At 40.8% G+C, this 21,449-nt stretch overlaps 1 pseudogene; it reads right to left on the bottom strand.

The window, feature by feature from the left end:
* Positions 1–6,363: 6,363 nt before the first annotated feature.
* LOC101330770 (large ribosomal subunit protein uL15-like) overlaps positions 6,364–21,449 on the bottom strand; it is a 108,910-nt pseudogene continuing 93,824 nt past the window's right edge.

A 21,449-nucleotide genomic window follows, 5' to 3' on the forward strand; every position in this document is an offset into this window, starting at 1 on the left:
AAACCTGTGGTCTTCATTTGAAGCAAGGACATTTGACACTAGCATTTTAATCAGATTTGTCCGGAGTAGATTGGAAGTTGATTTTCCAGACATCAAAAAATTATCTAGAAGAAGCTGTCACAATGGGTTTGTTTTTGTGGGTTTTAAAAAAATATCCCAACAACTTTTTTTTCCCCTCTTTTTTCTTTTTTATTGAAGTATATTGACATACAATATTATATTGGTTTCCGGTGTACAACATAGTGATTTGACATTTACATACATTATGAAATGAAATGATCACCAGGATGTCTGTTAACCATCTGTCACCATACAAAGTTATCACTATATTATTGACTGTATTCCTTATGATGTACATTACATCCCCGTGACTTACTTAGCTTATAACCGGAAGGTTGAACCTCTTTTTTTTTTTTAACATCTTTTTTGGAGTATAATTGCTTTACACTGTGTGTTAGTTTCTGCTGTAAAACAAAGTGAATCAGCTATATGTATACATATATCCCCATATCTCCTCCCTCTTGCGTTTCCCTCCTATCCTCCCTATCCCACCCCTCTAGGTGGACACAAAGCACCGAGCTGATCTCCCTGTCCGTGCTATGCGGCTGCTTCCCACTAGCTATCTATTTTACATTTGGTAGAGTATATATGTCCATGCCACTCTCTCACTTTGTCCCAGCTTACCCTTCCCCCTCCCCATGTCCTCAAGTCTATTCTCTACATCTGCATCTTTATTTTTGTCCTGCCCCTAGGTTCTTCAGGACCTTTTTTTTTTTTTTAGATTCCATATATATGTGTTAGCATAGGGCATTTGTTTTTCAATTTCTGACTTACTTCACTCTGTATGACAGACTCTAGGTCCATGCACCTCACTACAAATAACTCAATTTCGTTTCTTTTTATGGCTGAGTAATATTCCATTGTATATATGTGCCACATCTTCTTTATCCATTCATCTGTTCTTGGGCACTTAGGTTGCTTCCATGTCCTGGCTATTGTAAATAGAGCTGCAATGAACATTGTGGTACATGACTCCTCAGGGTATATGCCCAGTAATGGGATTGCTGGGTCATATGGTGGTTCTATTTTTAGTTTTTTAAGGAGCCTCCATACTGTTCTCCATAGTGGCTGTACCAATTTACATTCCCACCAACAGTGCAAGAGGGTTCCGTTTTCTCCACACCCTCTCCAGCATTTATTGTTTGTAGATTTTTTGATGATGGCCATTCTGACCCGTGTGAGGTAATACCTCACTGTAGTTTTGATTTGCATTTCTCTAATGATTAGTGATGTTGAGCATCCTTTCATGTGTTTGTTGGCAATCTGTATATTTTCTTTGGAGAAATGTCTATTTAGGTCTTCTGCCCATTTTTGGATTGGGTTGTTTGTTGTTTTGATATTGAGCTGCATGAGCTGCTTGTATATTTTGGACATTAATCCTTTGTCAGTTACTTCATTTGCAAATATTTTCTCCCATTCTGAGGGTTGTCTTTTGGTCTTGTTTATGGTTTCCTTTGCTAGGAAAAAGCTTTTACGTTTCATTAGGTCCCATTTGTTTATTTTTGTTTTTATTTCCATTACTCTAGGAGGTGGGTCAAAAAGGATCTTGCTTTGATTTATGTCATAGAGTGTTCTGCCTATGTTTTCCTCTAAGAGTTTTACAGTGTCTGGCCTTACATTTAGGTCTTTAATGCATTTTGAGTTTATTTTTGTGTATGGTGTTAGGGAGTGTTCTAATTTCATTCTTTTACATATAGCTGTCCACGTTTCCCAGGACCACTTATTGAAGAGGCTGTCTTTTCTCCATTGTATATTCTTGCCTCCTTTATCAAAGATAAGGTGACCATATGTGTGTGGGTTTATCTCTAGGCTTTCTATCCTGTGCCATTGATCTATATTTGTATTTTTCTGCCAGTACCATACTGTTTTGATTACTGTAGCTTTGTAGTATAGTTTGAAGTCAGGGAGCCTGATTCTTCCAGCTTCGTTTTTCTCTCTCAAGATTGCTTTGGCTCTTCAGGGTCTTTTGTGTTTCCATACAAATTGTGAAATTTTTTGTTCTAGTTCTGTGAAGAATGCCATTGGTAGTTTGATAGGGATTGCATTGAATCTGTAGATTGCTTTGGATAGTATAGTCATGTTCACAATATTGATTCGTCCAATCCAAGAACATGTATATCTCTCCATCTGTTTGTATCATCTTAATTTCTTTCATCAGTGCCTTATAGTTTTCTGCATACAGGTCTTTCTTCTCTTTAGGTAGGTTTATTCCTAGGTATTTTATTCTTTTTGTTGCAGTGGTAAATGGTAGTGTTTCCTTAATTTCTCTTTCAGATTTTTAATCATTAGTGTATAGGAATGCAAGAGATTTCTGTGCATTAATTTTGTATCCTGCTACTTTACCAAATCCAACAACTTTTGACCTATATAATGTCTTCAGAAAGTGGTTTCCACATGCGTGACATAGTTAGACTGCCTTGTAAAAGCACAATTTTTATTTGACAGTTTTAATATTTTGAACACTCCATGTTGACATTTTTTTATCAGATGGTTTGGTTGTTTTCATTGGCAGTAAAAGTTTGCAAGCTAATGAGGAAAATAAGAAAGGAAATTAGCTTGAAGCTGCTGAGTATTTGTGAGCAGTAGGTAAACTAAGAAGATACCAAAGTCTGGAAATAATTACCATCACTGCCACAGTCCTCCATTAGGTCTGGCCAAAGACCCAGTGTCTGACAGTTAAATTAAAGCTTGCAACCCAGTGAAAAATTCGCAGCAGAAAGCTTGAATTCTGGTAACATCACACTGCATGCCATTTACTGTAGGACATGACAACTTCGCTCCATTCATAAGATTCATTGGTGAGGCAAGATTGCTTAGAAGATGTGGAAAACAAATTCATCTACAGCAGGCAGGGTTTACAAAGCAGTGACCCAAGCAGTCTGCCATTGAAGTAGCAGTTTGCTCAGTGAAATTCTTCTTTTATTATGTGACATTGGATGATGACTGGAGTCTGAGCTTTTAAGTCAGATAGAGTTGAGTGTAATACCCAGTTCCAACAGTTACTGGCTATGTGTCCTTGGGCTGGTGACTTCACCTTTCTGAACATTAGTTTCCTCACCTTCAAAATGTAGATATTACCATGAACTACCTAATAAAAGTTACTGGGAGTCAATAAGTAAATGCATATAAAGTACATAGCATCATGCCTGGCACATCATCAGTGGTGACATTAATAGTTGATTTTGTTGTTCATGCAAATGGTAGAGGAGGAGATTAACTGCACTGGAGACATTTGGAGGCTCCTTGGAAAATATGGAAGTTGAGATTCACCTTGAACTAAGAGTGAGGGTTTGACACGAGCGTATAAGTTGGGAGAAGAACAGCAACCTAGAAAGGGAATGCTTGAGCAAAGATCTGGAGGTGGGAGGGTTTATGGCTTATTCAAGGAATAGGAGACGGGCAGGGAACAGGGAATGAGCTTGAGCTAAAGTAGTTTCAGGACCACTTTCTCTGTGATTCATCATGCATAAGAAGTGGCCTTCTTGAGTAGTCGGGTGACTTGTTTCAAACTAGGTTCTTTAGTCCAGTTCTTAAGCATCAGGCCACAGGGAAGACCCACCATTCAGGTAGTTCATCATTTCTTCCCAGACCCTCAAGCGCATTAACCCTTGCCCCCTTACCCTGGCCAGTATTTGCCAATCTGATGGATGAAAAAATGGTGTCTTCTGGTTGACTCCTCATTTGAAAAATGGATATAATGCTGCAATACAAATATAATGCTATGATCTTTTATGAAATTAACCCGGCAGTATCTATTAAGATTAGCTATATGAATACCCCTTCACTCACAAATCCGACTTTGCAGAATTTATCCTGTAGAAATAAATGTACCAGAACATGAAGATCAATGTGTTAGCATGTTTATTGCAGTATTAATAACAATGGCTAAAAAAGGCAGAAGGAAATTCAGTGTCGTCCACTGATCGAGATGGTTGAATTAATGGATTGGATTGCTCATTTTACAGAATATTATACAGATTTTGTAAGAATTAATTACATCTCTATGCCTTAACCTGAGAAGTTGTACACTATGTTGAGAATAGTGTGATCCAGTTATTTTAAAAATAACTTTATGTATGTGACTATGTTTACATATGGCTGTATGAATGTAGAGAAAAGTTTAGAAGCTCACACCCTAAATTTAGCCTTGTTTCTTTGGTGGAAGGGTGACAGGGATTGAGTGAGAAGGGAGAAACAGTTGCCTTTTTTTTTTGTAAACCTCTGAATTTTGACTTGTTGCCACAAGCATGCATTGTGTTGCTTGAAAGGAAAATCCAGTAAAATGTATAAAAAAGGCACTCACCTGATGAATGGAGGAAACAGTAAAAGAAAAGTAGAATAAAAGCAACGGAAAATTGTGGGAGCTGTAAGCATAGGAAAGAATGAGTGACAGCTGCTTTTGATCATTTATGTGCCGGGTGGGCTTAAAGTCGGCTTGAGGGGGAATTTTTCTCCCTTCCTGCACAGTGTGAAAGGAAGCTACAAAGTCAATTCACAAATCTTAGCTTGTCACGGAAACTTCCCTGCTAACCTGTCCAGCCTCGTGTCCCACCTGACCCTTACTCACTGGTAACTTTGAGCTGCTTATCCAGTGGCCCACACTCTACCATAAACACACACACAGTATGCACACTTGCATGCGCACACACATGCACAGACATTCATGGCTGTGTTTTATGTGGTTTCTCACCTCTAAGTTGTTCCCTCAGCCCAGAACACTCTTCCCTCTACTCATTGTCTGATTAACTCCGTTTCTCTAAGATTTCAGTTGGGAAATATTCCTCCACCCAAGACTGGGCTAAACACCCTGCATACGTGCCCCCCAGCAGCCTGAGTCAGCGTCTAGCTCAGCATTTCCATCTGCATGTGTGGTACTATCTCCCCACCAAAAATGAATTTTCTTTCTCTCTTTTGATTAAACCATTTTAACTGGGTTTCAGTCCCAGTTAACAAGAGCTGTCATATAATTCCCCAAAGCACAGGGAATTAGGTGAATTTTTATTTGGTTTCTATTTCAGATGAAGAAATGGAAGCTCAGAGTACTTGAATGACCTGTTCAAGGTCCCACAGTAAAGTATTGATAGGATCAAACCTCTAGCCCATCTCTCCATACTCCTACCTTGGGACTTTTCCACTCCACCCGCACTGAAACTGCAGAAATATACACACGCTGATGAAATTAACTGGAGACTCTATTTACTATTATCCAGGTGTGCTTTGTAGTCTAGTACAGGTTGCCTCAGAAAATCCCATTTGTTTTGCATCATGTTTACTTGCTCTCAGCCAGACTATAATAGTCTAATGACCACGTGTATGAATTAGGATGCTTTCAGCTGCAAGTAACAAGAAAGTCTAACTGAAAATAGCTTAAATATTAAGGATGTGTATTAACTCTCATAAAGAAAAGTTTGTCCCAAGGCATTAGCAAGAACACTAGCCTTCCCATCTTTCTCCTCAGTCACCCTACGCTTGTGACTTTTATCCCCAAGTGGGTCACCTCGCAGTTGCAGGATAGGTGCTGCAGTTCCAGGCCTCACAACTGCTCACAAGAAAAATTAAATGTGGAAAAAGAGAGAATCTCTATCTTGTACCTCCTTTAAAGATAGGAGAGAAAAATTCCACAAGTCCTCCTCTGTGAGTCTGTGCAGTAAAGGATTAAACTTGCCCCAAGGTTTGGGCTTTGGCCCCAGCTCCTGGGAGGTAACCTCTAAGCCCTTGGGTAGTCCTGCCTGATAAGAATATCTGTTTACCTGGGGGCTTTGGGCCAGGCCAGACAGTCTCTGCTGACAGTGTGATTTTATGGTGGTAAGCCTTGGGCCAGGGTGTATCAGTTTGACCTTTGGAAGGGCTGGAGACTAAGGTCAGCCATGGGGATGGTCAATCACATCTTTGTGACTGAGTCCCAATAAAAACTCTGGACACCAATGTTTGGATGAGTGTTCCTGGCTGGCATTATATCATGCATATCATTATAGCTGCTGGGAGAAGTAAGTGCTATCTGCATGATTCCACTGGAAGAAGACAACTGGAATCTCCATACTGGGTATCTCTTGAATGCTGCCCATGAAACTTGGCTGATTTTAAAGCGTCCTTTTGCTATAAAAAAAAAAACAAAACGCGTAATAGTTAGTATGAAGACTTTGCTGAGTTCTGTGAGTCCTTCTAGTGAATTATTGTACCTGAGCATGGTCTTGGAGACCAACAAACTTGTAGTTGATGTCGGAAGTGAGAATGGTCTTGTAGATGTTTTCCTCCTTACACCTTTTTGACCAGAGCTGCATCCCAAGCTCACCTCTCAGCCAATCACAGGCAAGTGGAACTGCCATGAGTGGCTTGAGCTGATAAAGGTATAGCCCGTGGGCTGGTGAAGAGCCTCCTCTGGAGCACATAGCCCATGAGTCTTGACATTTCTGTTAGCAACAAAGAAGGGGGGCATAGCTATTGGGGAAGCAACTAACAGTGTCTACCACAAACTGTTGCCACCTTTTTTCTGCCCAGTGGGAGGAACTACAGTACCACAGAGGAACCCTTTACCTCTGCTCTTTGGATCCATCTCTGCTTCCCATAGGCTGAAGGACAGGGAATTTTTATTCCAGAGAGCAGCACTGATAAACTTGCCAATGTTCTTATCCACCTGGAGGCCAGAAGGCTTTGACACAAGCAGCTTGAGCTGACCTTCTCCTGTGAGTGGTATTTGTGCAGAATAAGGACAAAAAATAACTATGTAGAGACCCGAGAGAGGTCTTCCTTGGGGCAGCTTTCTATTCACAAACCACCTCCAATTAGTTTAAGCCCAGTATCGCAACCAGCTCACTTTGGCTTACAAATTGTTTCTAGTGATACAAGTGCCCAACAAAAATAATAAATTCATATAATAATGATGTCAGTTTATTGACTGCTATTATGTACTAGGCATTGTGGAAGGGCTATGCGTCCATTACCTCATTTACTCCTCAAAACAATCATGTGGGGTAGGTTTTGTTGATAATTCTTTCTGTGTAAATGAGGAAACTGAGTCTCAGAGAGCTGAAGTAACTTTCCCATAGTCACACAGCCAGTAAGTGCTGTAGTTAAACCTGGGAGCCTCTAAATCAGAGTCTAGAGCCTTTGGGCTACACGGCTATGTGAGGTCATATCTGCTGGGAAAGGGACTTTATCCCAGGAAGAGTAGGGTATCACTGAAGGATTTTGAGCAAAGGATGACTAACTCATTCTGAAAAGGGCATTTGGGTAAGATTAGAGTGTTCCAAACTGCCCTTAGTAGGCTTGTTCACACTACTGCTGGAGCTTCTTTGAGAACTACCTTGAATGCACACTTGCCTCAAGTGAGAAGCATCTCTTTGTTCTGTTTTACACCTTGGATTCCATGTAATATTTCATTTGAATGAAACATTTAATTGTGTTTAGAAAAGAAATTTAGAAATCCATTGTGGACCAAATCCAAAAGTTGCCTAATTTTGTAAATGAAGTTATATTGGAACATAATCATATCCATTTACATGTTGTCTAAGGTTGCTTTTGCTGTAAATAGCAAAGTCTAAAATATTTACTATCTGGCCCTTTCCAGAAAATGTTTTTAGACCTCTGAGCTAGATCAGGGTTTCTCAAACTTGGCACTATTAACATTTTGGGCTGAATGATTCTTTTTGTGGGATTCTGATCTGTATGTTTTAAGATGGTTAATAGCATCCCTGGCCCAACTAGACACCAGTAGCATTGTCCCCACAGCTGTCAACCAACACCCCCAGGTGAGAACTACTGAACTAGATGATATGTTCTTTCCAGAGCTGATATTCTAGATGTTTGTTTGTTTGTTTTTGAAATATAGTTGATTTCAATATTGATTTAGTTTCAGGTGTACAGCAAAGTGATTCAGCAATATATATATAGTATACCCACACATATATGTGTATATATGTGTATATATATATATATACATATATATATTTGTTGGTGTATATGTGTTCATAGTATATTCGCATGATTTTTTTGTATTTCTGCAGTATCAGTTGTTATTTCTCCTCTTTCATTTCTTATTTTGCTTATTTGTGTCCTCTCTCTTTTATTCTTGGTGAGCCTGGCTAGAGGTTTGTCAATTTTGTTTATCCATTCAAAAAACCAGCTCTTGGTTTTAGTGATCCTGTCTATTGTTTTTTTAATCTCCATTTTATTTATTTCCTCTCTGATATTTATTATTTTCTTCCTTTTGCTGACTTTGGGTTTTGTTTGTTATTCTTTTTATAATTCTTTTAGGTGGTAGGTTAGGTTGTTTATTTGAATTTTTCTTGTTTCTTGAGGAAGGCCTGTGTTACTATGAACCTCCCTCTTAGAACTGCTTTTGCTGCATCCCACAGATTTTGTAAGGTTGTTTTCCTTGCTGTTTGTCTCAAGGTATTTTCTGATTTCCTCTTTGATTTCATTGCTGACCCATTGATTTTTTAGTAGCATGTTGTTTAGTCTCCATGTCATCATTTTTTTTTCCTGTTTTCCTTTCTGTGGTTGATTTCTAGTTTTATACTGTTGTGGTCAGAGAAGATGCTTGAAATAATTTCTACCCTCTTAAATTTGTTATTCTTTATCTTTCCTTCAATTCTGGATGATAATTCTCTGGGTAGAGTATCCTAGGTTTTTCCCTTCCAGCACTTTAAATATATCATGCCACTGCCTTCTTGCTTGCAAATTTTCTGCAGAAAAGTCTGCTGATAGCTGGTTCCCTTGTATATCACTCTTTGTTTTTCTCTTGCTGCCTTTAGAATTCTATCTTTATGTTTAAAGTTTTCCATTTTAATTATGAGATGTCTTGGTGTGAGTCTCTTTGGGTTCATCTTGTTTGGACTCTCTGATTCCTATACCTGGATATCTGTTTCCTTCTTCGGGCTTGGAAAGTTTTCAGCCATAATTTCATCAAATACATTTTTGTCCCCCTTCTCTATTTCTTCTTCTGGGACCTCTATAATGTGACCTAGGGGACTCAGAGAGGATGGGAATATCACAAGCTTGGAGGTCCTCCCTGGGGAGTGTGTGGTTCAAACCGCATATTGGGCACAGGTCCCAAACTTATCGCTTCTCTTGCCTCCCTTTGTGACTCTGTGTGGACCTTTCTTTACAGCCTTGGTTGTAGAAGAGTCTTTCTGACAGTCTCATTTGTTTTCGGTGAGAATTGCTCTACATGTAGATGTATTTTTGATGTGTTCGTGGGGGGCGTTGAGATCAGTGTCCTCCTACTCTGCCATCTTGATCTCTTCTCCTCCCTGGTACAAATTTGTATTTTCCTGCAGAATAGGAGAGATACCTCTCTGAAGTACTAAAGTTTTGAGAAAGTTCATGAAACAAATGATTAAATTTTCTCAGGTCTCTCTTTTTGCTGGTAAAGAAATATGGCTTTGTGACTATAATACATTCAAGAGTACAGAGTAAAAGAAAGTGGGAATTAAGCTACATTTTATGATTTGGTGATTATAAACTCTTGGGAGCTGGAATATCACTGTAGGGTTAGACAAGAAAATGCTGCTTGATTATGATATTTCCAGGCCCATAGTGTTAGTACCATAATTTTAAAAACTCAAGTTTGGAGCTGGGATGCTTTCCATTTTCACAATTTCTTCTGCTTTTGTAAATTCTAAGAATTCAGAGACCCTCTGTACCTGTGCCATTGTCAAGTACTGAAATGGTTGTCTCAAAATCTATTTCATTGTACTAATAGCTATAGAGTTGTCTATAGTTTAGACATTTCCTTGCAGCCAAAAGATTACACAGTGGTATAATCAGAGAGGCATGTAAGCTAATTATCTATGGTTGAATTTTGATTCAGCTTCCGCTTTTCTAATAAGAGATTTCACACTTAGGTTTTGAGCCATTATGGGGGTGGAACTTTCTCTTGTATGTATATGAATGTGTGTGCATACACGGGAATGTTAAAGATGTGATATGTGGAAAGCTGTCCAGGGAAAATAAATGGTGTGAAGGTCTCTGTCCAAATGCCGAAATTTTTGAAAGCTTTTCCAACCAGTGGGTGGATCCTGGGCTGGAAGTCAAAAAGTCTGGGTTGCATTCTGCTTCTGCCCATTGCCCGTTCTGTGTCCCTGGGAGAGTTTCCCTTCTCTGGGCCTCGGTTTTCTCATCTGTAAAATGAGCACTTTAGATGGAACAGAGCTTTTGCCATTGTGTTTCCTAGTCCTTCTCTCCATCTAGTCTTTCCTTCTCCTCTGACCTCCAGCCCTTCATTTAGGCCAAGTCGACATATTCAACTCCTTCTCTTTCACCTCTTCTATCTCAATCCATTATCTCCCACTGACTTCCATTGGCAACAGCCCTATTATGGGATAATTTTCCAAAAAACATAAAATTATGATTTCCATAGTGATACAGAATAAACACACTAGGTTGAATAGTGTCCCCCCATTCACATCTGTGAAGGCAACCTTATTTAGGGATAAGGTCTTTTCAGATGTAATCAAATTAAGATGATGTCATACTGAATTAGGGTAGGTCCTAAATCCCTATAAGAGGGAAATTTCAAGACAGACTCACAGGGAGAACGCTGTGTGTAGACAGAGACAGAGAAGTAGAATGATATCTATAAACCGAGGATTGCCAGAAACTGCAAGAAGCTAAGGAGAAGCAAGGAAGGATCTTTTCCTGGAACTTTCAGAGGGAGCATGGCCCTGCAGATGCCTTGCTGTCAGATTTCCATCCTCCAGAACTGTGAGAGAATAAATTTCTGTTGTCTTAAGCCACTCAGTTTGTGGTAATTTGTTGTGGCAGCCTTAGCAAACTGAAACCCATGTTAAAGACTTTATTTAACTCAATTAGATGAGGAAAACAGGCAGCAAACAGTTCAAAGCACAAATTTATGGGAAGTAAAGGAAAGTTAAAATGTATTTGCAAATGGATACAAAATTGGCTTTTTCATGGGGATGAAGGAGTGGGGAGTTGGAGTAGGCGTCTCTCTACTGGACATAATTTATTTGCATGTCTATACCAGAATTATTTTTATTGCTATCAGTTATCTACAACTTACAAAGTCGGAAAGTAGTGTCTATAGAATTAGACAACTTGGAAGGTGCACTCTTGACAGTGCATAGTTGTCCACTGAAATACACATGTTCCCTTCTTTACTTTCTTGTTCACTCAGGCTTAGAGTTCAGGGTCATTTTTTATTTTCCATCTCTTCCATGCTTCTTGAAACCCTCCTCTTGCTTGTTTTCCCTCTTTTGCCTCCACCTAGTTTAGATGCTTCTTCCTGGATCATCCCTGGTTTCCCTGATCCCAACCTTCACTTGGAGACCTAAAACTGGCCCCAGATCCCTGTGATGTTGGGGATTAAGGCAGTGCAGTGGGTTGAACAGCATGTCCCCAAAATTCATGTCTGCCTGGAACCTTAGATTGTGACTTTATTTGGAAATAGAGCATTTAAAGGATGTAATTGGTTAAGGATCTTGAGATGAAGTCATCCTGTATTTAAGGTAAGCCTAAATCTAATGACTTATATCCTTCTAAGAAGAGGAGAGGACACAGAAAGACACACAGACACACAGGGACAAAGGCCATGTGAGACGGAGGCAAAGATTATAGTCATGCTACCACAAACCAAGGAAGGCCAGGAGCCACCAGAAGGTAGAAGAAATAAAGAAGGACTCTCGCCTAGAGCCTCCAGAGAGAGCATGGCCATGCCAGTGCCTCAGTTTGGGCTCAGTGAAATTGATTTTAGACTTCTAGCCTCTAGAACTGTGAGGCAATAAATTTCTGTTTTTTTTTTCAGCCACTGAGTTTGAGGTAATTTATTACAGCTGCCCTTGGAAACTATGACGGGAGAGAGGGCAGTGGGAAATAATTTAATTTAACAAACTTTTGCTGAGGACCTACTATATGGTTTCCAGCCTTGTGGCAGGAATTGGGGATTTTGAAACTGCTGACCAGGAGCTCTGGTCACCTTTGATAACACATGGTAGTGACCACACGATATGGGCTGGTTTTCCTCTTTCTCCTCCTCCTCTTCCTTCTTCTTCTCTTTACCTCCAAATGGATCTTCCTTTTCAATACATCATTTGGATTTTGTCACTGTATTGGGTCCCTCTCGTGGACCACCGCAAACCCTGTCAGCCCAACCTCTTATTACAAATGTTGCTGTAGCAATCAGATGAGAGCAGATTTCAACAATTTTTAACTGGTCAGTCCCCACCTGGATCCGCAGGGCAAATCTCTGGCTTCTCTGACGTCGTGGTGGCCTGTAGGAAATGATTGGCATTCAGTTGGGACACAGGAGTTGTGTGTGTGTGTGTGTGTGTGTGTGTGTGTGTGTTTAAGGGACCACCTTGAACAGTGGGGCTGAGCATATGAGTGCCCCCAGGCAGAAAGGTCCAGATGCATTCGATCAGCATCTACAGACTGAGCACCCTCAGCAGGGGCCACCACATCATGCATCTTCACATTCTTTTCCCTTTCCCATTGTTCCTCTTCCCTGGTCTAACTCCAACTCCCTACAGTCACTTGCCAAAGAAATGACCTGCAGGGAGGCCCTTGTCACGTTTAGTTCTCTCAGGAGACCCTGATGAAGACAGCATTCCTCTCTCCCTGTGGTGCCTTCCTCTGTCAGATCTTCTTTCCATACAACCTCAGCCTTGACTCATCTTGTGCAAATCATTCCCCTCTCTGCTTTGGGACCACTTACCCTCTGGCCCAGGTCATGTTTTCGTTCTTCTGATCATAATGGAATAAAATATGCAATATGAGGAGACTGAAGCTGGTTGAAGGATTCCATAAGACATTGATGCTATGGTTGTTAAATTCCAGGGGTCGCTCTGGACAGCAGAATTAGGTCTTCACTGTCTGCAGCTCAGATCCTTCAGGTGTGTCTGGGAGCCTGCAGCAGAAAAGTGGGGGACCATTTCCAACTCTTCACTGTTTCCTTTTGGCAGAAATTGAGAGTCCTTAGGGACTCCAGTTATCATGTTGTGTTAGTTTCCTATTACTGCTGTAACAAATTATCACAAACCATTGGCTCAAAACAGCATAAATTTATCATCTTATAGTTCTGGAGGTCAGAAGTCCTAAAACCAGGGTGTTGGCAGGGCTACATTCCTTTTGGAGGTTTTAGAGGAGAACTCATTTTCTTGCCTTTTCCAGCTTCAGGAGTTCCCCTGCATTCCTTGGCTCATGGCCCCTTCCTCCATCTTCTAAATGCATTGCTCCAACCTCTAATTCCATCATCACATCTCCTCCTCGGTCTCTGACCTCCTGCCTCCCTCTTATAATACCCAGGGTAGCTACATTGGGCTTAGCCAGGTAATCCAGGATAATCTCCCCATCCCAGTGTCCTTAACTTAATCACATCTGCAAAGTCCCTCTTGCCATGTGTTAGCTTTAACATAGTCACAGGTTCTGGGGATTAGGGCATGGGAATCTTTGGAGGGGGTCATTATTTAGCTGAACGCAAGCTTTCTTTTATCTTATTTATGACATTGATGAAAAGCTCTTTATCTATCTATCTGTCTATCATCTTTTTATCATATATAATCTGTCTACTTACCTTCATCTTTATGAATCTCATGGACCACGATTCTTAAATAATGAGGGACTCTCCTACCTGGTATAATTATCAAACAAAATGAAATTTAAGCAAAGAACCTTCAGACAATGAAAAATGTTTCCTCGCTACAGAGGAACAAATTAATTTTAGAAATGACACTTGGACTCTGGAACACCTTGTTCAAAAGTAATATTCTTTCCAGGAAGAAATATTATATGGAAGTCTCAGGTTGTAACAGGATTTCACAAAATCATTGCCTACCAAACTGGGTCCAAAATGAGATTTCTGCTCAAAGATTAGGTAACGCCTGCTTAGCAGTTAATTGATACAGTTAGGATGAGATCTTAATGTATGGCCCATTTCTTCTCTTCTAGTCCGTGTGGGTTGGCATTTTTCTCTCTTGGGTTTGCCCAAAGCAAAAAGTCAGAATTCCAACCACCATGAAAGGAGAGTGATTATTTTCTACCAAAGAACAGTTGGAGGACCATGCCTGTTCACTGCAGTTTGTGTAAATCTCTGTACACTATCAGATTCCCATCTTGTGGTTCCTTTTCTCCCTGTTGAAGTTGTTATAACAATCATATGCAAGATAATGATCTCAGAAGCCTGTGTTCTGTTGATTGTATGATGGAGAGACCTGAGCTGCTTCCAATGCTTCAATGTTGTGGTTTCTAGAGAAAATAAAGTTTTCTAGTAAAAATGGCCTCTGGTCGTCAGGCCGTGTCGTGTATTCATTAATCAGCCTGAGTGGGTGATGTAATTAATCCTTCAACTGATAGCCAGAAGGGAGTGGGTGGGAAAGTCAGACAGGGCTGGTGGTGTTGATACCGCCCATGGCAACATTCATTGGTGTCCCATGTTGATGTGGGAGCCAGGGAGTTAAGATTACAACCAAGGACCAGAGAGTTCAGGAGGGAATTCTTTCCTGCCCCCTGGTATTTGCTGAGATAGTGTCTTTATGGACTGAGATTGTTTTCCTCCTTCAGAAACCAATTTATTAGGGAAAGGATTATTTCAGACACATCATCCTAGGACTTAGTATAGCAGGTGCTAAGGGTTTGTGTCTTTGTATGTACATGCCAACTAAGCATTTGAAAAAAGCAATAATTTTGGACAGAAATTTTAACCTCAGAGTAGTTGCCGTTGGCAGTTATAAGCTACTTTCTGACCCTAGGTGGTTGTTCATTTGTTCCAGCTGACCTTTGTGGCTAATGCTCTCCATCTTGACTGTCTATGGATAATGGCCCTCCTCCCTCCGTCCTTCTTCTACCTTCACTCTAGATAGATCTACTTTTCATATTATACCATTGATCAGAAATATCAGATAGCTCTCATTTTGTATATTTCCTATGAATATAGTCCAGCCTTCTTGGTCAGGCCCAAGGCTACATTTCTTGTCTTATCTCCTACTTTTTCCCTGAAAGTTTCAGCTACTGAAGACATCTTGTTTTCCAACATCCATGACTTTGGTCAACACTGACTTTAAGTTAGAACTTGCTCTCCCATCCTTTTCCTACAAATTCCTATCCCTTCTGCAATGGACAGTTCAAGTGCTTTCTGCTTCCAAAAACGTCCCAGCATTTTCTCAACCAGATGCAGCCTTTTTCTCCGCCAGATGAAGCCTTTTTTCTCCTTGAAACTTTTCTTCTTAGAGTTTCTGTAAACTCTCCTTCTTAGATATTTTTTCTGAGAAATGATGGGCTCATTACCAGCTATGTTTTTTTAAAAGTTATTAGTTCACGTGATAATTCCCTTAAAGGATTGACTTACTACGAAGAAGTTCAATTTAATATTGTCCAAATGAGCAGTCCCCTGACCACTTTGAATGATTCAGTTAGCTAGGATGACATATAAAGGAACATACTGTTCCTTTATATAAGGAAACATATAAGGAACATATAAGGAAATACTGTTCCTTAGCATTTTTTTTAGAACCAATTTAAACCATGGGCTCTTGTTCTCCAACAGGTTAGCAAGGCAAAATTCCAGAGAATTTTTCATAACATTTCAGAATGTCCTCAGAGTGCTTGAAGTTGATCCATGGAACACCATACCCTCATTTGCCCAAGGTTAAGAACTTCAGTAGGTTAATTCTCTTGCATCGTGTATTAGCTGAAGTATGGGGGAACAACTATATTTGGTATTGCCAATAGACAACTTCCAACCAGATTAATAGTAACTTGATTCAATAACTGTATTTTTAGGGTCTACTGTCAGAAGGAAAAGAAAAGGGACTATATGTAGGCCTTGATAAGGTCAGGACATTATAAGTTCTATTTGCTTGGATGTAAGTGAAATATACATTTTGGCTCTGTACTGATCAGAAATGCTTAAATCCAAGTTGCCAAGGGCTCGAACTACCCTCTTTGTGGCATAAAAATAACTTTCCCAGATCAGTAGCGACCATGTAGTGCATCAGATTCCAACCTCTGATAAAATAATAATACCCTCTGCTCTCAAGGGGGCCATTTCTTATTAAGCAAGACTGAAGCTCTAGCTACTTTATATCAAATCAACTGTTTGGGGGCATTTTCTGTGGTTGTTCTACAAAGCTGTTAAAACAGCTGTGGGCCAAGTAATTAATTAATGGGTCAAATTAATTGATTGAATTTGGTCATTATTATGCTAGAGAAAGCAATCCACATGAAAGCAATAGAGTTTTGGATGATAGCTGTTCTTAAGAGCTTCAGTGTCACTATGTGTGAATGTAAAACTGAACTAACTCTCTTGCTGTCTATCTGCTCCAAGTCTGTGGCTTCTCTCTCGGAGAGCTCCTTCACCCTTTCTCTGGCTCTCCACTAATTTCTGTTGATTAGTGTAATTTCCCTTGTCATTCCTTTCACTGACATTGCTACCAATCCCTCAAACCCAGACCACTGCAATGCCCTCCGATCATGCTTCTAGCTTCTGTTCTCCCCTCCATGCCAACAAGTTTCTTTAAAAAAAATTATTACTTTTTTTTTAATGAATTTATTTATTTATTTATTTATTTATTTATGGCTGCATTGGGTCTTTGTTGCTGCATGTGGGCTTTCTCTAGTTGCAGCGAGTGGGGGCTACTCCTCGTTGCAGTGTGCAGGCTTCCCATTGCGGTGGCTTCTCTTGTTGCGGCATGGGCTCTAGGCACGCAGGCTTCAGTAGTTGTGGCACACGGGCTTCAGTAGTTGTGGCACACAGGCTTCAGTAGTTGTGGCACATGGGCTCAGTAGCTGTGGTTCATGGGCTCTGCAGCGCAGGCTCAGTAGTTGTGGCACATGGGCTTAGTTGCTCTGTGGCATGTGGGATCTTCCCGGACCAGGGCTCGAACCCGTGTCCCCTGTATTGGCAGGCAGATTCCCAACCACTGCGCCATCAGGGAAGTCCCTATTACTTTTTATTGACATAAATAATACATGAATACATTTCCCTCATCAAAAGACATGAGGATGTATGTGAAATCCCTTTGACAACCTTATCCCCCAAATTGTGTTCCTCTCTCCAGACTCCTCATATGCATACAATTTGGTACGTGAATTTCCAGACATCATTCTGTGTATTTGCCAACTTATGTGCCGATAGAAGGTATGTCGAAATATGTGTGTGTATTAGAAGTATCTCAATTTATTATTATTTGGCAACATGCTTTTTTGCACTCAACAATATGACTTGGAGATCTTTCCAAATTCTCACATAGAAACTGACTTCATTCTTTTTAACTACTGCGTAGTTTTCCATGGTATAAATATACCAAAGCTTATTCAGCCATTTCCTGTTGATATTTTCACGTTTTCATTATCAAAAGCAATGCAACTTATTTCTACATCTTCTTTCAGTAAAGCACCCCTCGGGCTTCCCGGGTGGCGCAGTAGTTGGGAGTCCGCCTGCCGATGCAGGGGACGCGGGTTTGTGCCCCGGTCCGGGAGGATTCCGCATGCCGCAGAGCGGCTGGGCCCGTGAGCCGTGGCCACTGGGCCTGTGCATCCGGAGCCTGTGCTCTGCAACGGGAGAGGCCACAGCAGTGAGAGACCCACGTACAGCAAAAAAAAAAAAAAGGAAAAAAAAAAATAAATAAAGCACCCCTCGGTGAGCACTCCCGCATCACACTTTCAGGTGCCTATACCATGAAGGCTTTGCGGGAGGTTCCTACGCTGATCTTCATCTTCTCTGTATATTTTACTTCTCACTGCTCCCTTACCACATGCCCATCACCAAGCTGGTGTTTACATTCCTTAAACACTGTTGTGCTGTGGCTCATTCAGCATGAGGCTTGATTGTTTTTTTTTTATCATGTTCAGGATCATTGCCGCCATCCTCCTCCTCCTCCTCCTACTCATCATCGTTATCATCATCACATCACCCCTCCCCCATGTATAGTACTTACTATATTCTAGTCATTTTCTAAGTACTTTACACTTATCTAATCTTTTCTCATTTTCTAAGTACTTTACATGGATCTGATCTTTCCCACCACCCTATGATGTAGGTACCATAATTTTCCTCATTTTACAGATACAGAAACTGAGACACCATGAGGCCAAATAATCTGCCCAGAGCCACCTAGTATGTACGTGGTGTGGCCAGGATTCAAGTTCAGGCAGCCCAGCTCCAGAGGCAATGCTCGTAATCCCTCATCTGTACATTCTCTCTTTTACAAATCATACACCACTGCCTCCTTTAAGTCTTCCTTGACCATCACTCTATAGACATTTACTTTTATTCTCCTGTTCAACAAACAAGTTTGAGCCCCCTACTATGTGCACGTTCTGTGATAGTTTCCAGGGAGATACTGGTGAACAGAACGATGCAGTGCATATCCTGAACACGTCAAAGCTAATGAACTCGACCTTCACATGCATTGTTATCCACGCCACTCCATGGTACGTGATGCGTGCTACCGTTTATCTTTTTATATATGTGTTTTGCATCCTATATCTCCTTTAGGGAATTAGTTGTGTTTTTGCTGTTGGGCATCTCTCTTAACACTTAGCTGATCATGGTTGCTTAATTAACATTTAAAGATGATGATGCTATAGTAGACAGTGTTCCATATAGATTGTTTAAGTCTTACCTACAAAAGCATTTGTGATATGGTGCCACGTAAATCATAAGATTTGCTAATAAGTCTAACTCCCACCTCACTGTCCAGAGAACCACTTGACATACTGCTGAAACCCACTTGTTGAGGACTCTGATGTTCCCACTGAAGAAGTAGGACTTCAGGGAATTCCCTGGCGGTCCAGTGGTTAGGACTCAGTGCTTTCACTGCCGGGCCGGGTTTAATGCCTGGTTAGGGAACTAAGATCCTGCAAGATGTAGGGCGTGGCCAAAAAAAAAAAAAAAAAAAGAAAGAAAGAAGTGGGACTTCAGTACCTAAAGATCATCTGCATCTGAAGGACCTCATCTGAGGCCTGGGGTTCTTTCAAAGCAGATGAATGAATCCTGGGGGCTGAACCAATATGGCTTCAGGGAGCGTGTGGGCTTAGAGAAGTGTGTGGGGCCAGTCCTGGCTCTTGGGCCGTGAGCATCACACAATAAGGGAGACAAAGGGTAAAAGAGTGCCTGTTCACTATAGTGGCCTCATGTCTGTCCATTTTACCTTCTGTAAGACTGTTTCTATTAAACTCATGCCTCTGGTGCCCACACTTAATATTTTATCCCCTCACCTGACCTAGTGGAAGTAAAAACATTTGGAAGCATCTTTAGGTTGCATGGCTTAGAAGGGGTTTATCCTACTGTGTAACATACCAGGTGAAAAATACCAGGTGTTGTGCTTTTTCTCCTATACATGATAACAGAGATTGAGAAGAGGATCAGAGAGAAGTAGGTAGAAACAACAGCAATTAAGAAGTGGAAACAATAGAGCTAGTGGTTCAGAGCTGTATGTTCCACATCATTATGCCATCAAAGGGCAGGAAAAAAACTCACTGGACCAAATTTGTTAAAATTGGTCCTTGCTTGTTTATATACCGGTATTGTTTAGACAATACCTTTGGAGCTTTTTAAGAATGTATTTTGTTGTTTTTGTTCATTTTGCCTTGATTCAGTTCCAACACTGGGAATAAAACTCAGTCCTTTACCTGTTCTGAGCATTTTTGGCAAAATACTCTTCCATTCATAGGCTTGTCCTACATCCTTGCTCAGAAAAGGAGGAAGTCGTCCCTGATCCCAATACTTTGTATTCGTACAGTGTTTTGAGGGGATAAACATAGCCTTGCAGCTTTCACAGTCTCTATTTCACAGATGAAGGAAAGCTGATTGCTGAAGTTAGTGGTAGAGTGAGTATTAGAATACGGACTTCAAATCCTTATCCAACCACCAGTTTTCCACCACAGTGCTTTTCTTTTCTGTACTGGGGATATCTTTTTAAGGTGAACATCAACATTAGCCTGAGAGGTCGGGTACTATTCAAAATCATATCCCGCCAGTTCCACATAGGCTGAGTGCTAATAATACCAACCAGCTCCCTAGTTCCCCTAGACATCCCTTGGCCTTTTATGCCTCTCTTCTTTTGCACACCTGGTTCTCTTCCCCCTTCCCCTTTTGTGTGGCGAGAGCCTCCACTTCCTTCCAGACTCAGTTCAAGTGTCACTTCCTCTGGGAAGCCCTCCACGATTTCATTTTTGCTCCAGCATTTTGAGATGACCCTTTCTTTCTTTTTTTTTTTTTTTACATCTTTATTGGAGTATAATTGCTTTACAATGTTGTGTTAGTTTCTGCTGTATAACAAAGTGAATCAGCTATACGTATACATATATCCCCATATCCCCTGCCTATTGTGCCTCCCTCCCACCCTCCCTATCCCGCCCCTCTAGGTGGTCACAAAGCACGGAGCTGATCTCCCCGTGCTATGCGGCTGCTTCCCACTATCTATTTTACATTTGGAAGTGTATATATGTCAATGTTACTCTCTCACTTCATCCCAACTTCCCCTCCCCACCTCCCCTGTGTCCTCAAGTCTTCTCTACGTCTGCGTCTTTATTCCTCTCCTGCCCCTAGGTTCATCAGAACCTTTTTTTTTTCTTTTTTTAGATCCCATATGTATGTGTTAGCATAAGGTATTTGTTTTTCTCTTTCTGACTTACTTCATTTTGTATGACAGACTGTAGGTCCATCCACCTCACTACGAATAATTCAGTTTCATTTCTTTTTATGGCTGAGTAATATTCCATTGTATATATATGCCACATTGACACTTTCTTTTGATATTCATCTCAAATGTCTAGAGCTCCAATCTAAGAGAAGGCAGGAAATCTGCTATCTGTATCTCCAAGGATTCCTGGCAGGACCCGCAGTGAAGGGACTTAACCCTCTCCTGGTTGTCTCTTGTCCTGAGGTTCTGTCTCTTGAATTTCTGACCTTCTGCTTCTTACCACCTCCTGCAACTTTTCTCTTCTCTCCATCCCTTCTGACCCATACTGCTCTTCAAAGTACTGCTGACACAGGCTGTACTGTCTAGCAGATATTTATTTAACGAAGATTTTTGCTCACAGCGGGAGATTACATCACGGAACAGAAGAGACAATAACTTGAGATGAAATATTAGATGTCACGAACCCAAGAACTCATTAAACGTTTCCTGGCACTGGGAATTTCTCACTGGCTAGGTCGTAGCTGAGGATTTCATTTTCTATACCTTTCTTGCTCTGCTTCCCCAGATGTCCCCTCCCCTCTACTTTTGCCAGCCTTGAACCCTGAACATCCTTGTGACTTAAATACAGAACATTCTAGTGCTCTTCTGTCCCTTATTCTAAACTAATCTCTGGCCTACTTTACATATCCAAAAATTTCATTAAGATGGCCCCACTGAATAAGGAGCTTTTAATCCTGGTCTCTCCCTTTAGACCACAATGCATCTGATTTGTGGACATTATTGTTTTTATTA

Source organism: Tursiops truncatus, chromosome 15 (genome assembly GCF_011762595.2).
Source record: "Tursiops truncatus isolate mTurTru1 chromosome 15, mTurTru1.mat.Y, whole genome shotgun sequence".
Taxonomy (NCBI): Eukaryota; Metazoa; Chordata; class Mammalia; order Artiodactyla; family Delphinidae; genus Tursiops; species Tursiops truncatus.